A 15,276-nucleotide genomic window follows, 5' to 3' on the forward strand; every position below is an offset into this window, starting at 1 on the left:
TGTCTGCCTCAGTCCGAGGTGCCAGGAAGGGACCGAAAAAGCCTTAGAAACCCACGCCTCATACATTCTCAGGGAGACAATGCACCTAGGAACCAATGAACCATTCTGTAGCTTCACCGACTAGGTTCAGTCATCCTCTGGAATGCCTCCGGGGGGCCGGGGGGGGCCTAGGGGTTGAAGTCACCTGTGCCCAGAGATACACTCCTTAGTTGCCGGAGTGGGGCTTTCAAATCCATGTGTCTCTCCTTACAGGCCCTCTTTGCTGGCAATTGCATGCGGCCATCCTTCCCGTAAGTAGAGGAGTCTCCATAGAGGATGGCAAGGGCTAAACGTAAGGCCGCACAATTTCCTGCGGAGCCTTATCTTCTTCCCTAATGGTTCTCTTCCCAGGGGGCCTGCCGAGGGCAATTCCCCAACAGACAATACCCCAGGTACTTTAATAAGGCCAAATCACCTAAAAGCGGGAGGACTAGAAGCTTCACTGTCGGTGGGCCACCTTGCAGTGACCAATCCATCCACAGCCCGGGCCCTGCCACTCAGGCTGGGATAGCTCGGCTTCCAGAATGAATTCAGTGGTCTTAAAAAAGCTGCCACTGGGTCCTTCAGTCGGGGAAGTGTCCGACTTGGGCTCAGGTCATGATCTCGCAGTCATGGGTTTGAATCCCATGTCGGGCTCTGTGCTGACAGCTCAGAGCCTGGAGCCTGCTTCGGGTTCTGTGTCTCCCTCCCTGCCCCTCCCCCACTCGCTCCCAAGCTCCGTCTCTGTCTCTGTCTCTCTCTCTCAAAAATAAACATTAAAAAAAAAAACCAAACACAAGTGCCAGTAACTGTTTCAAAGTCCTTTGCTTTTGAATCTATGAAAGCATTTTATGATTTTGGCAGTTGAGCAGCTGGGTGGTCGACTTCGAAACGCTCTATCTCTAAGTGAGCCGCAGTAAAAACTGACCTGACAAAAATAAAGTGTTTGCACAAACCAAAACGCAACGTCTAGACTCTGACTTATAGAGAGTTTCAATCGGTATCCACAAATATTAGCGCAAACACAGTGACAGGTTTCAAATGAACTTGGTGGAAAAGGCCATTCATTTGTGGACAGTGTTTTACTCAGGCTTCGCAGGAAGCCCATGGTAGTGATCAATACTTCCCCACTCACCACTGCATTTAAAATATGTTTTTGTCTAGATAGACAAAGGCACCGTATAAACTTGCAAAGGAAGGTTGTTTTTTATCTTCTCTGCTGATGTAAATGAATGCAGGTTAGAACAGAAACCTCAATATGATAAAGTAAAAATAAACGCTAATCAGGTTTGAAAGAAAACAGTGGAACATCTCTCCCTGGCCTTATTAATGCTGTGTATTCTAGAACTTCAAAACAGTTTCCAAAGTATTAGAGAGAAATTATCCTAAAAGATGCAAGGGAGTTAGCAGCGCTTCTGTGTTGTACAAATCACTAAGCTTCATGTGAAAATATAGTTACTCAGATGTTGTTGACAATTTTTTAAAAATATTGACATGCAACGATTCTGTTATTTTATACATTTGCCAAATGGCAAATGAAGAACAGACTTTGAAGAAATCTGACGCCTCTTACCTTGGCCTTTAGCGAGTTTATTTTGGGTTCAAGACATCAGAAGGACTTAAACTTTTCAAGGTTTTGTTTCTCTGAATAGCAGCTGTTGAAATTACTCGATTGTTATGCGATCTGTTACTGGCAAGTAAACCCAAGCATATGCCCTGTGGCTACCTGATTCAGTTGTAGGGTAGCCTAAAAAAATCAGCATTAAGGAAAACAGTTTGAGTGTTCTGTATCGACGAACCAGTCAGCCAGGCCGTGTTGTGATACCATCTATGGCTGGATATTTGACCTTCCAGATTGCTGCTGACCAGAGAAAACGAACCAGGTTTAAGGAACGTTTGTATATTCCTTCAACAAGATTACTCGTTCTATTTTCAGAGAGCTATTCCATTATAAAGTCAGTGAGGTATCTTTATAAAGAAACCCAAACCCTTGAAATAAGCAGGAAGGAAAAGAATAGAACCATCCACAGTCCTACCCTAGAGAGAAACCTCCTATGACCATGTTGGCTGGGTTAACGTACGTCCCCTATTTCCTCCATAAAGCAGGCTGCCTGTGTTCATGACGGCCTGCTCCCTGCTAACTCAGCCTGGCTGCTCCCTACGCCAACAGAACTGCTTCATGTTTATTCTCTTAACGTTTGATGCCATCTTGACTTCCTATTTTAATGCGACATAATTAAATCTTAGATACTCCTCTAAAACACGATCGACAGAGAAAAAACTTATTCTCTGCAAACTTGCTTTAATGATTTTGCGGTAAGATTCCAGTGAGGAATCTTTAAATTTATTTCAAATTATAGGGAGACAACTGTGAAGTATTAACTGAAAAAGCATAAAGCTAGAAAAAAGTTGGAGCAACCTCATGATCACGTCTGTTCCACCCAAAAGGAATTGTTACAGGCTCATACAGATATATAACTTATTTTTAAAAGCTTAGAGATCACATTAAGAGACCTCTTGAAAAAAATTGTCCTATATAAGAAAATTGAAGAAAAATTTGAAGTCAAGGAAAATATTTAATATAGGTATAATTACTAATAACTTTTCTTTAATCATTTTATTAAATGGCTATAAGTTCTCATCACATTTACTCCTGTTTACAGAATAGCAATTAGTTGCTAAATTTGCTTAGGATTTAGATTTCCTTGTAGTTAAAAAAAAAATTTAATGTTTATTTTCGAATAGGGACAGAGTGCGAGCAGGGGAGGGGTAGAGAGAGAGGGAGACACAGAATCCGAAGCAGGGTCCAGGCTCTGAGCTGTCAGCACAGAGCCTGATTCGGGGCTCGAACTCACAAACCGCGAGATCATGACCTGAGCCAAAATTGGTTGCTTAACTGACTGCGCCATCCAGGCAACCCCTCCTTATAATTTTTAATGAAAAGATTATTTTTAAATACTTCTGTTTTCCAGAATATGCTTTAAAAATCTGTAGGAAATATTGCATATTATATTTGTATCTTAGAAATGCAAAACACAAATTAGCATGATAAATACTAGGAGATCTCCACAGTAAAAAAGTAACACTCAGGAAGAAATCAAAATAATGTTTTAGTCATTTCATTTTCAAACCATTTCAAGCTTACCAGAAGCTATCAATACGGAAGAATTCACTTTTTTTTTCTGAGTCATTTGAAAGTTGACAACTTGATTCCCATCATCCCCAAACCCTTTAGCGTGTGCTTTCCACAGACACAGGCAGTCTCCTACATACACGATACAACCATCAAAACCATGAAATTATTTCATTATTTCCCCCTCCTCAGATCCCATTTGAGTTTCATTTATATTTGGTTTCCTTCCGTCTGGAAGATTTCCTCAGCCTTTCTTTGACTTCCGGGGCTTTGATGTGTTAAAGAGTGGCATCTGTTTATTTTGTAGAATTTACCGGAATTTGAGTTTGTCTAGTGAGGTTTGCTTCAATGTGTGCATCTTTGGCAGGAACATCGCTCAAGAGAGGTTGTGCTGTTTTGATGATGCACACCTTACACCAGCCCAGGATTTAGATTATCCGATTAAGGCAGTGTCTAGCAGGCTTCTCTAATGTGGAAAGACTTTTTCCTCTGTCACTAACCTTTGTCTTTTATGATTAGTGAGTATCTTGTGGAAGGTCTTTGAAACCGATAAATCTCCTCTCCTCATAAAACCTTCCATTTATTTACTTTGTCCGTATAGATTAATGGTGTCCTATTTTATTTAATGGGTTAAAATGCATTGCCTTCCCCCCCCCCCCTTTTTATGTTCCATCTGTTCCAGATTTGGCCACTGGGGGCACTTTCAGGCTGGTGCCTGTGTCCTTTAATCATAGTCCCACTATGTTTTGAGTAGTTCCCTGCTTTCTGCCACAAACAGATGTTCCTAGATCATTGTATTCTTTACCTACCCCAGACTGGGTTCTTGTTCTTTCAGTCTTTTCTCCAGGAAGTCTTTGTTCCTTTCAGTGGAGAATTTTTTTTTAGAAGCCATGATCTGGATGTTAGACGTGCCCATTACTATCATGGTTTTTCTGCTCCCACATCTTCTCAGTGGACAGAGGGAAGGAATATATGTGTGGTAAGTAAGCAGATACATTGAGACACTTTCACATCAATATTTCCTTCTCTGTTTTTATATATGGAAGGCCACGAATTCACACCAATACTCCAAACACCATAGGGTTCCTTCTAGTTTTCTACTTTGCCATGATTGTATTCCTTTCTCCAAGTAGAAGAAGCCGGGCTACCATGGTCTTCAATATGGTTAATCCCCAGTTTCCCGTCAGTACCGCTGTGTCCTTGCCCACTTCTCTCAGGCTAATACCCAACACCAGGCAGCTCCTCTGTCGGCAGGGACACACTCTTCACCTTAACCAGCCTCTGACTTTCTAGGTCAAGCCATTCCCGCATGGGGGCACCTCTTTAACTTGCTCAGACTCTGATTCCCTGTGTCTGGCTCATCTCTATGTAATTGTTCCTGATCGGGTCTTTGTCATTCACTGAATTTTTGATTCAGTAATTTTGAGCTTGTTCAGTACTAAAAAAAAGAATGTTTCTTTCTTTAAGTATTTCATGCACTTAATAGTCTGTATCTGATAATTCCAATATCATTGGAATCTATAAAGCTTGCTTGTTGTTTTTACAGACTTGCAAGTTACTGTCGCATTCTTTCGTGTGGTGACCTTTTGATTCTGAGTGCTTTCTTTTAACTTGTGAGAGTCTTGGTTACCTGAATTGTTTTTTCTAGAAATGGATTTTTATTTTCTTCTGCTTGGAGTTAGAGAACCTGTCAACACTTTCGCCTACTAAGGTAGGCTATATCACTTTTCATTTGATACACGAGACATGAGACTTACATTTGAGTTCTCATATTCCCTTACCCCCACATCTAAACAATTATTCAGTTCTTTCAGCTCAACTTCCTACAGTCTTCACTGTCAGCGTTCTAAATCACTTCTTCCACCTTCCATACTGCTGAAAGAGTGACTTAACGAAACCCCTCCCTGGGATTACCCACCCCAAATTCTTCAAAGGCTTCAGGTAAAATCCATACCATTCAGATTGTTACAGGACATGATACTTTGGTCTTTTCCTGTCTGCCTCTCTAGCCTCCTCCTAGGTCACTTACCCTCGTCTTCACCTCTTCAGCTGTATTCTAGCATAACAGATTCTAGATTTCCAAATGTCTGCACATGCCCAGAGATCCCTATCTTCTATAACTAGTTCAAGTACTAGCTCCTGCCTTCTCTGGCCGGACCTGGGCTTTCCATCCATAGTGCTCTCCAACATACCGTATATACAACTCCACTGCAGCTCTTTGTACTGTAAACAGGTTCCAAATGCAGGTTCCAAACTTGTGGCCAAGGATTATGTCTGTTCACTTGTACATTAACCATTCCTATTATAGACTGGCATGGAACAATCTGTGAGTAATGATTGGGTTTATTATGGGCATATAGATGTAGCTACTGCCACTGTTGTACAAGCAAAGAATGTTGTCCAATTAAATTTGTACAAGAACATAATGGTGGGAATTATGCATCCCTATAAACTATTACTAAAACACAAACATTATCGAACACTTCACAAAGGATGAGTTATGATTCTCCTTGTTCATTAAAACACTCCAGCACACATTCATTCAGGTTCTAAACACTCAACTTACCTAAAAAAAAAAATCAATAAAAAGTTTATATATAAAGTCTAGAAATCTAAACTCCAGAGGGAAGTGCTGATGAAGGCCTTGTACTCAATTTTGATTGTCACAAGATGTGTAAGCCAAACTTCATACACATACAGATACACACACTCTCCTGCCCTGCTATTCTCTCGTTGCGTAAATGCTTTCTTAACAGTCATCTTAATCTGAACAAAGCAGGAAGCAGCTTTAGTGTTGGTTTCAATGGAATGCCATCAAAGTTTTCATTTTGTTTTTCTTTTACTTGTGAATCAATAAATATTAAAGTCCTCTGCTGAATTTTCCTATTGAGAATACATTTTAGCTCTTGTCTGTGCCCGATATAGCTGAATATACGGCCATACTAGATCTTTGAACTTCAACCCTGTCTACAATTCTTTCATTTGGGTTTTTTTTTCTAGTAAACATAGGCAAATTCAAGCTCTCAGCCATTTCCTTTTATTAACCATTTATAGCCCTTTCCTCTGTTCCCAGATATAAATTCAGCTATTAATTCTCTCCAAGTTAATAACAAGTGCTGTAAAAGTGTTATTCAGTCTACTAAGTTTATGCTTTAGAGTAGAAGGATAACTTCTCAGCCTTGTACTTATTGCTGTTTCAATAGTCACTATTAAGTTTTGCCTCAGGGTAAACCGTGAAATTTAGAGCTATCTCTAAGAGTGGTTATAATTTAGTGCAGTTTAATATACAAATAAACAATCCATTTACCATCCAATTCAAAAAAAACATGAGAAAGTTGGTAATTTCATAGATATAAGGAAATCTTAAGAGCTTATCAAAGGGGGAACAAAGAGCTTATCAAAGAATCTGGATTAGTAGATGGGATACTATATATTGGTACTCCACATTGATGAAAATACCCCAAAAGTGTTTTAGTAGGTTTGTTGAGTTTATATTTCAACCTTGGCCACCTTATCAGTAGGTATTGATGATTGCGCATACATGTTAGTCAATAGCCCCTAAACACAGTAGACGTAGAAACTGCCTACAAAAAGGATTGTGTTTATGATGTACAGTATATTTGAATGAATTCTGCTGAATGTTTAAGGTTTTCATTACTGTTTTGAGAAGTTATGTTATTAAACAGAACAAAATATGTTGTAAAACCCCAAACCATTAATATGATGTCATTTTGTATGAAACTACAACACTCCATACTTTTAATAGAGACCCTCATTCTCTTTTCAGTAATTGAAAGCATTTTGCACAATGTGAGTGAAGTGGCAATATGGCAGGTGTGAGCTCCAAGCCTGGCTTTATTTTTATTTCATCTCCACCACTCTCTCGCCAAGAGATTTTTGGAAAGGCTTCAGAAATTTGTGTCTCAATTTCTTCATCTATAAAATCAGGACAATAGTAGTACTTATTTTTATAGCGTCTTGTCAATGAACAAATACAAGTAGACTTGTCACAGGGTAAGAGGTCAACAAACAAGACCATTGGCTCACTGTACCTTTGCATAAAGAAAATATGGTCATTTCTTTGCCTCCCCTCCCAAGCCCCAGGCATTTTCCCTTCCAATTTTGGAGCAAACAATTAAGTTAATTAGTTACTGTAATTTCATATTACCTACATTTGACTCAGCACCGAGCTTCCTCTGCGGTGCTTGAGCTCTCTTTGCAGGTTCCCTTTCTCATTATATTAAGCATTTTCACTGCCGGAGCCTGCAATTACCCAGCTATAGAATTCAATAGCTCTTAGCGCGTGTTCGCTTTGGCTAGCAGCAAAGTATCGACATCGTGTTTCCTGTCCTAACATCTCCCTAATTATATATTTGTAAAAGAAAACAAAAACAAAATGCTTAAAATTACATGTAGAAGGGCACGATTCCCACATTACGTTTCATGTCATTTCAACAGATTTTAGGTGCCACAAAGAAAAGCTAGTTGAGCGTATTTGCCTGTATGCACTTACTTTTTGTGGGGACCGGGGGTGGGGAAGAGGTGCCACTCTTGTTTTGCTGTCTTCTGTTTGAGTTTTTGCCCAAGTAATGGCTCACCGTCCATTCGTTTTGTTGAATAAATAGCTTATCGCAGGGAGAATGCCCAGCCCTTTCAAGTAGGGGAAGATGTGTACCTGAGACCCTCAAGGTTGTCGTGAGCTGTTGGGATTTGGCTCAATAATTAGAAGCAGATGTTGCTTCAGAGTAGAAGGATGAACCAACTCCATCTTTACATAAAGTCTCCTCTGAGAGTCAGACCCTTGGTCTTTAAGGTAAGGATAAGCCTAACTTTCTCATCACTGGGAATTCTGGGCCATTCCGCCTCTGATCTTTATATCAAATCAGTGGGACCTCTGGTCCAATCCTAGATGCAAACTCTAATTATATCTTCTCATAGAGATTGTATATTTTTTTCCTTCTTCCTGTGTATCTGAACTTTTTTGGTTGTCCTCTGTCTTCACAACTTTCTGTTACAGTGTGAAAACCACTGAAATAAAATCTTGGTGAATCTGATTTAGAATTGTCAGATAAAATACAAGATGCCCAGTTAGATTTGAATTTCAGATAAACAGCAGTGCTATACTTAGTGCACTTAGTATATGTATGTCTCATACAGTTCAAATTTAACTTGGTTTCCTGCCTTTTTATGTGCTCTACCTAGCAAGCCGAATCTCATCTCTAATTATGGATACAACTTTTTAAACCAGAACGGACTGATGTAAAACCTGAGTTCTCAGGTGTTTTTATTTTTCTTGTAACCTGCAAAAATGCCAACCATTCTCTTGATTTGAATTTCCTAGTTTTCTGTTTGATCAGCTGCTTTAAGACTATTTTTCTTTGTTGACCCTGCCTCCTTACAATGCAGTCAACTTCATCATTTTTCAACACCTGGTTCTTTTTTTTTCCTAGTTCATTTTTACTTTTACCAATATTCTTTTTTTGTGAAAAAGAAGGATTCCAAAGTTTTCATTACTATTGTATCTTCCCTGAATGGCACAAGTTTATTTAAAGAATACTCAAACAGGATTTTAAAAACACAGGATCGTCATTGTACATTCTCTTTGCCTAGTTTAGACTATCCAAGGAAAATGTTATTGCTCTATTCTACACACCCAGAATTCTGGAAGAAATAATGCGCCTCTTTTCTTCTTTATATGCAGTCAGTTCTGTAACTTCCATTATGAATTTCTTCTTCAAAGTAAAATCTTTCTGTACATTTCCTCCCGTCTATCACATAGTGATAGAAAGATTACTCCTCATGTAACTGGGGATTTTCCAGCTTTCATCCCTCCAAGGTCATTTTACACACTGTCAAATTTTTATGTATTTTTTTAATTTTTAAAAATTTTAAAAAGGTTTATTTTGAAGGAGAGAGAGAGAGCAGGGGAGGGGCAGACAGAGAGAGGGAGAGAGAGAATCCCAAGCAGGCTCCACCCTGTCCAGCACAGAGCCCTGTGCCGGGCTCCATCCCACAAAGTGTGAGATCCCGAGATTTTGACCTGAGCCAAAATCAAGAGTTGGATGCTGAATGGACCGAGCCACCCAGGCGCCCCCGTTTTTTTAAAGACGGACATCTTGATTGTCTTGCTCCCCAGGCCCTGGATTTCCCTTCAGCACTCTTTGGATCAAGTACAAACTTCAGATGTTTCCATTTACCATTTATTCCTTGACTTACTCTCTTCTGTCCGTATCCTCCATGTTCATTTCACCAGATTCATTTAAAAACAGAACTGGAATTCATCTCTGTATTGACCTAACCAACCCTTAATTGGATCCACTCTGCCTTCCTCCAGAATACAAAATGACAACCCCCCTCCTTCACCTTAAGCCCCCCCCCAATCATTTATAGGATATTCTCCATCATCAACCCATTCTGTTTTTTAAGCTATGTTCCTATTTTAACTCCTAACACACTGTTATGTAATCGTAACACAATGAAAAAAGAATACATCTGAATGAAGTTCTGGCTGCTTTACTTATGACAGACGAAGTGACTTTCTAAGTATCAGTTTTATTATCTTTAACAATTGGGATTATATTCCTTATCTAACAGGCTTGCTGAGAGTAATAAATTTAACATCTTGTGTCAATCAATCCATCCTGTGGTAAGGTGGATTTTAGGCACTAAATAGATGGCAATCTTTTCCCCCAGTTATTTCCTAATTTAAAAAAAAAAATCCAAATATTCGAAGGAAAGAGTTTATATATATTAGTATTATGCTTTTAAATATGATATGCTATTGGGTTACCTGGCTTTATCAAAAATGATTTTCCTAGGTAACATACTTTTGTCCCTATAAAAGCAAAAGATTTTAAAGCAAATTTTGAAGAAATCTTGCAGAAGGTTTTCTCAAAGAGTGTATTCTTCTAGATCTCCTTAAGTAGAACACACTGATGAATATTTATCATTTTATCATGAACTTGTGATTATATACATTTATACACATGTACATTCTTTTGACCTTGTAAAATGCATTCTTTTGGTCTGATCTGTTTTTGCATCTTCCTGTTGAGTGCTAGGTTATGTGAACCTACATGCCTCATCTCCCTCCTCCCCTGACCCTGACCCCAGGATCATCACCCAGTTCTCACCACATGATCTATCTACTAATTTTCTAAGTTATGCTTATCATCGAGAAGTGGAGGTTTTAGGTTTAAAAAAAAAAGATGAATTTGGGAGCACCTGGGTGGCTCAGTCGGTTAAGCGTCCGACATTGGCTCAGGTCATCATCTCACAGTTCAGGAGTTTGAGCCTGTGTTCGGCTCTGTGCTGACAGCTCAGAGCCTGGAGCCTGTTTTGGATTTTGTGTCTCCCGCTCTTGCTCTCTGCTCCTCCCCCACTTGCATTCTGACTCTCTGTCTCTCAAATAGAAAAAAAAAAAAAAAGATTAAAATGTTTTTTAAAAAAGGTAATTTTATATGGGAAAAATAAATGCAAAGAGTGGGTAGCTCAGGAGCTCACGTCTGAGTCAAGTTTATTAAATCTTTTTGGTGACTCTAGAGGCCTTATTGCTTATTTCCTGATTTTTAGCGGTGTCCCTGGTGGTTTCTTGCCAATAAGGAATTTATAAAGATATTAATATTATGAGAAACATAATAGCCTATAAATCAATGCCAAGAAATTTTGTACATTTATCTCATAGCGTCATTCTCTGGTTAACATATCCTTTTATAAATAAAAACATCTCAAGTTCTTCAGTGCTCAAAGGGCCATGTCACAGACAAAGGTTTTTACAAATTTAACAGTGTGACTATTGGCACCAAGAACCGATCAAAATAATAATTTGTAATTATAGTTTATTTTCCTCAAAGGGAAAAAAAAAGGTATGTCCTATTGATGAAGACAATTGACAGTTTATTTCTGTGACCATTTCTCATCAACCCCATTTTCTCATTCACAACGGTTGGTGGTGGGGATTCCACTTTTGATTTAACAAATCTAAATTCTTTACCCACCATCCTCTCCCAAGACCCTTACCCTTTGGCCCCGGTCTTCATTTCCAGCTGTATCCCCCACTGCTAAGCTCAATAACACATTCTCTCTACTAAATTTGCTATGTTTATGTTTCCCTATTCTTGCTCTGTGTACATTTCATCCTGAGTCTGGTAGGCCCCGTTCCAAATATACAAGAATTGTAGCAATACCCATGAGAAATTGATAATCCAGCTAGGAATATTTTCTAGATCTATTTTTTACATTAAAATATAATGTCTTGTTCTTTGAATTTTGTCTCCTCTCGTCAGAATTCTTGGTAATGTAAATGAATAAAGTTGCTTTCCATAGGACACTGGATACGCTTTGTTGTTTGCAGGATGATTTCTAAGGAATACAATCAACTTGTCTCCTTGGCAGCTGACAAGGATTAACTATAACGCCTATCAAAACAGTCCATGAGAACAGCACACCTGTGACGCCATATTGGCCTTGATCACTATTCAATTTCTACTCTTATTCTTTTTCCCCAACTCCTGTACTTTCCTGTCTGTAAGTGATTTTCCTCACTTAAAACATATTCTATGGGTATTCATTCCTTCCTTCTTCAGCCATTTTTCATGCATTCATTCATAAATATTTACTAAGACCTTTAGGCCAAGCATTATTTGGAATATGGATGCTTCACCTAATAATGTCAAAGGGATATTAAAAAGTCCACTCCATATTAAATGTGGTCCCCAAGTTGTGTTTATATCCCCGTGACTTATTGTATAGCCTAGAGTTTGGACTTTTTAACCCCCTTCACCCATCTTGAAAACAGGCACAAAGAAAGAGCAGGAATTTAAAGAAGGCTCTGAAAGCACTTTGTTAATATAAAGGAACCAAGTGGCTTATGAGTCATGATTAAGCCCAGGGAGGTTACTTCGAAATAATCCTGACCTTGATGATCCACCTGTTCTTTGTGGGAAAGAAAGAAACGCTTTGTACTTAAGAACTGGGGGAAAATACACAAACTCACACAGGCATGCACACTTTCCAAATACCAGACAGCAGTGGAGAATTCTGCCCAACTTAATGACTTGAAAATACAAAGCCAAGTCTGTGAATGAAGAGTTTGTACAGACTAAGGAAAACACTTGGGCCTTATATGCTCACCCTATTTTAGCCCATTTTTCTAGAAATTTTCAGGGGACTCTTTGGGTCAACTAGCTAAAAAGCAGCTAAACAGGAGAATGTCTTTAGAAAAGAAATCGCTTCTTTTGTGCCTACAGATGTAGGGCTCATTCACTGTGTGGGCCCCTGAGTTTTATATTCTTGTGTCTATGAATAAGCAAAGATTTTTAGCCAAATATTTCAAATTTGTGTTCTATTCACCATGTAAAAAGCACAACTGATCAATATTACCATCAATGCTGTTCCCCTCCAGGAGAAATTCAAACAACAACTGTCTTAGTAAAGTTAAGAGAAAGAAAGGAAGGAAGGAAGAAAGAAAGAAAGAAAGAAAACCCTCATCTTGTGCAAAATAACCACTGTCTTCTCTGGAGGGCATCCTCTAAGTTTGATGCCTCTGAGCCCCCAACAACAGTCTCCTAATTCCAAAAAAGCCATACTTAGGGCAACGTTTTGAATAGCATAAACTTGGCCCTATAAGAAAGGAAGACATCGGAGGTGAGTTTCAAGCACTTACCTTCAGTCTCTCCCTCACCGCACTGCAGAGTCAGAGCTGGGCTGGAAATACACCCAACTTGGGACAGCTGAGGTTTTCAGTCTTTACACTACTCAACAGATCATGATTGAGGCCACTGGTGACTTTGGACACTGGATGTTTCTCAGGGAAGTTTCCTGATCTGTGACGGCGGCTCCTTTTCTCGAAAGCTCTCCCACTCCCCAGTCTTGTCTCTCCCTCTGCACGCAGCACCCTCATGCAGCTTCCCTGCCCCTAAACCAGGTATTTCCTCACTGCCCTAATCAAAGGAGCCCAGCCCTCACAGAGATGTAGCTGGCTCTTTGATTGAAACAGGGCTGTTTTCCACCCGTAGAGGCCCACTCGAATCACCTGGAGACCTCAGCAGTTCTGAGAGACCACAACCTCCAGATCCTGATGATGTGGGTCCAAGGCTGGGTCCTGGCCTTGTGGTTTGTAAAAGCTCCCCATGTGAGGTTTATGACCACCAGCTGAGGCTGGGCACCCTGATAAAAACAACTCCAAGATGTTAATAAATGTTGCATGTATTGGGTTTGAGAATGAGGTGTATTTGTAAAAGTAAATTTATTTCCCGAATAACCTGTAACCAGGAGAAACTTTGGGAGGACAGTTTTGGATATATTCCACCTCCAGGAATTAAGCGATGGGGAGAAGGGATGCTTATGACAGGCAGACTGCACTCCTTTCCCTCCCCCTGTGTCTGTGGAGCGGGGTTGTGGGGAGGTGGGGCAGGGGGGCTGGATGTTGGGGAACATCAGTGAGAATTTGGGGCCACGCATGGATGTCTCAGTCTCCTCACTCCTTCCCTTGGAGAAGAGTGCTGCAGCTCAAATAGGGTCAAGTGCCTTGACCTTTCCTGAAAGTCATGAAGAACACTCAACTAATCCTTTTCTCCAGTTTAAATGGGTCCAATCCAACCCGCACAAAAGCACCAGTTGGTGGAGATTCAGAAGTGGCTTCTCAGGGTGAGAACCTGATTCTCCCAGGAAACTTCCCACTGAAATACTCCAGGAAACTTCTCTTATATGCTCTCCGACATCCCTTTAACTCTATTCACTCAGCATCCTCTCCTCCAGTGGGGTTGTCTCCCAACCTTGTGGGTTGGGATTATCAGTCTGAGTCCACCCCCGCTCTCCCAGGGTGAGGAGAGCTGTGGGGCTTGGAGAAGGAAAGGAAAGGTGTGTCAAGCCTGAAGGTCATGTTTAAAAAAGAATTTGCCATTGAGATAGTTTTTCCCATGTGCGATTCCTTGATTGGCATCATCTGCACCACCAGGAAACTTATTAGCAATGCAGATTCTCGACTTCAGTCTCAGTTTACAAAATCAGACACACCAGGGGTGGAGCCCAGTAATCTGAGTTTTAACAAACCCTCCAGGTAATTCTGGTGTAAGCTAAGGTCTGAGAACCACGGGCTGTCCCACGTTTTCTCTGGGCTTCTCCCTTTCCAACCTTGGGTTACTTTGTTTTAAATAAACACATAAAAGAAGGAAGGAATAAAAAAAAAATTCCTATTACTTTCACTTGGGTCTGGAGCCTAGCAGGTAAGGTGAAAATAAATTAACTTTCCGCAAGTAAGAAAAACATTTTCCCCTATAAACAAACTCTGTAAATTTTGGCCCATAGAAAGGATAAGTAACGGCTGCTTGTTCAGGACACATTCAGGGAACCAAAGTTCTGTTGGAGTCTCCGTAGATGTGGCTGAGAGGCTGCAGATGTTTTCAATTAACAAAGTCAGCCTAGCCGATTCCTAGTATTCCTCCAATTCCAATGCATGTGGGAGTTTTAGGATTAATAAAAAGCAGCAGGGAGTAAGAACGATTAGAACGGTAGGAAGGAGCTTGTATTGTGTTGGGAAAACTTAAAGACAAACTTCTCAGATAAAATGATTATGAGCCTGCATCACCATTTTATTTCAAACAAGCTGCTTAAAGAGAGCTTGCTGAGTAAACCGAATATAATGTAAAAACATTTTGGAAGTGAAAAAGAGAGCAATAAAGATTCTTAGGCTAGCCATAAAATGGATTAAAGGTGTAGGCAAGTTCCAAAACTGACAGCCAGCTGAGTGGGTAACCCTACATTCCCAGAAAGGCTCTCGAAATACCATAAAGATATGCTAGAAGACTACTCAGAGACTTACCAGGGGCGGCCCTAATGATTTTTCAGGGTGGGCTGTGAATGGCATCTTGCAAAAATATTCTATCTCACAACAGGTTTGGGAGCAGTGTTTTCTCAGTTTCTAATTTCATCCTTTTTCACTGAGTTCCTTTCCCCCCCCCTTTTCAGTTTTAGCAAGTAATTTAAACTTTCTGAATCTCAATTGCTTCCTCTCAAGTAGAGAAAATAATTTCTTACCCAAATGAAAGAATAAGTCTAGGAAAAAAATAATTATCTCTTTAGAGTCTTCTAAGATCTATGGCTGACTAATCAACATTATGCATTAA

General features: G+C 39.9%; 1 protein-coding gene and 1 long non-coding RNA gene across 6 annotated transcripts in view; one reads left to right on the plus strand and one right to left on the minus strand.

The window, feature by feature from the left end:
* Positions 1–13,317, minus strand: part of LOC123384163 — a 78,279-nt gene extending 64,962 nt beyond the window's left edge. Inside the window, exon 1 of the long non-coding RNA XR_006594881.1 lies at positions 12,816–13,317. This is a non-coding gene — a long non-coding RNA (uncharacterized LOC123384163). The remainder of the gene's footprint in view (positions 1–12,815) is intronic.
* The window catches only part of CNTNAP2 (contactin associated protein 2), a 1,965,211-nt gene that overhangs the window by 1,003,407 nt on the left and 946,528 nt on the right, over positions 1–15,276 (plus strand). The gene's annotated exons all lie outside the window — the stretch shown is intronic.

This window comes from Felis catus, chromosome A2 (genome assembly GCF_018350175.1).
Source record: "Felis catus isolate Fca126 chromosome A2, F.catus_Fca126_mat1.0, whole genome shotgun sequence".
Classification (NCBI taxonomy): domain Eukaryota; kingdom Metazoa; phylum Chordata; class Mammalia; order Carnivora; family Felidae; genus Felis; species Felis catus.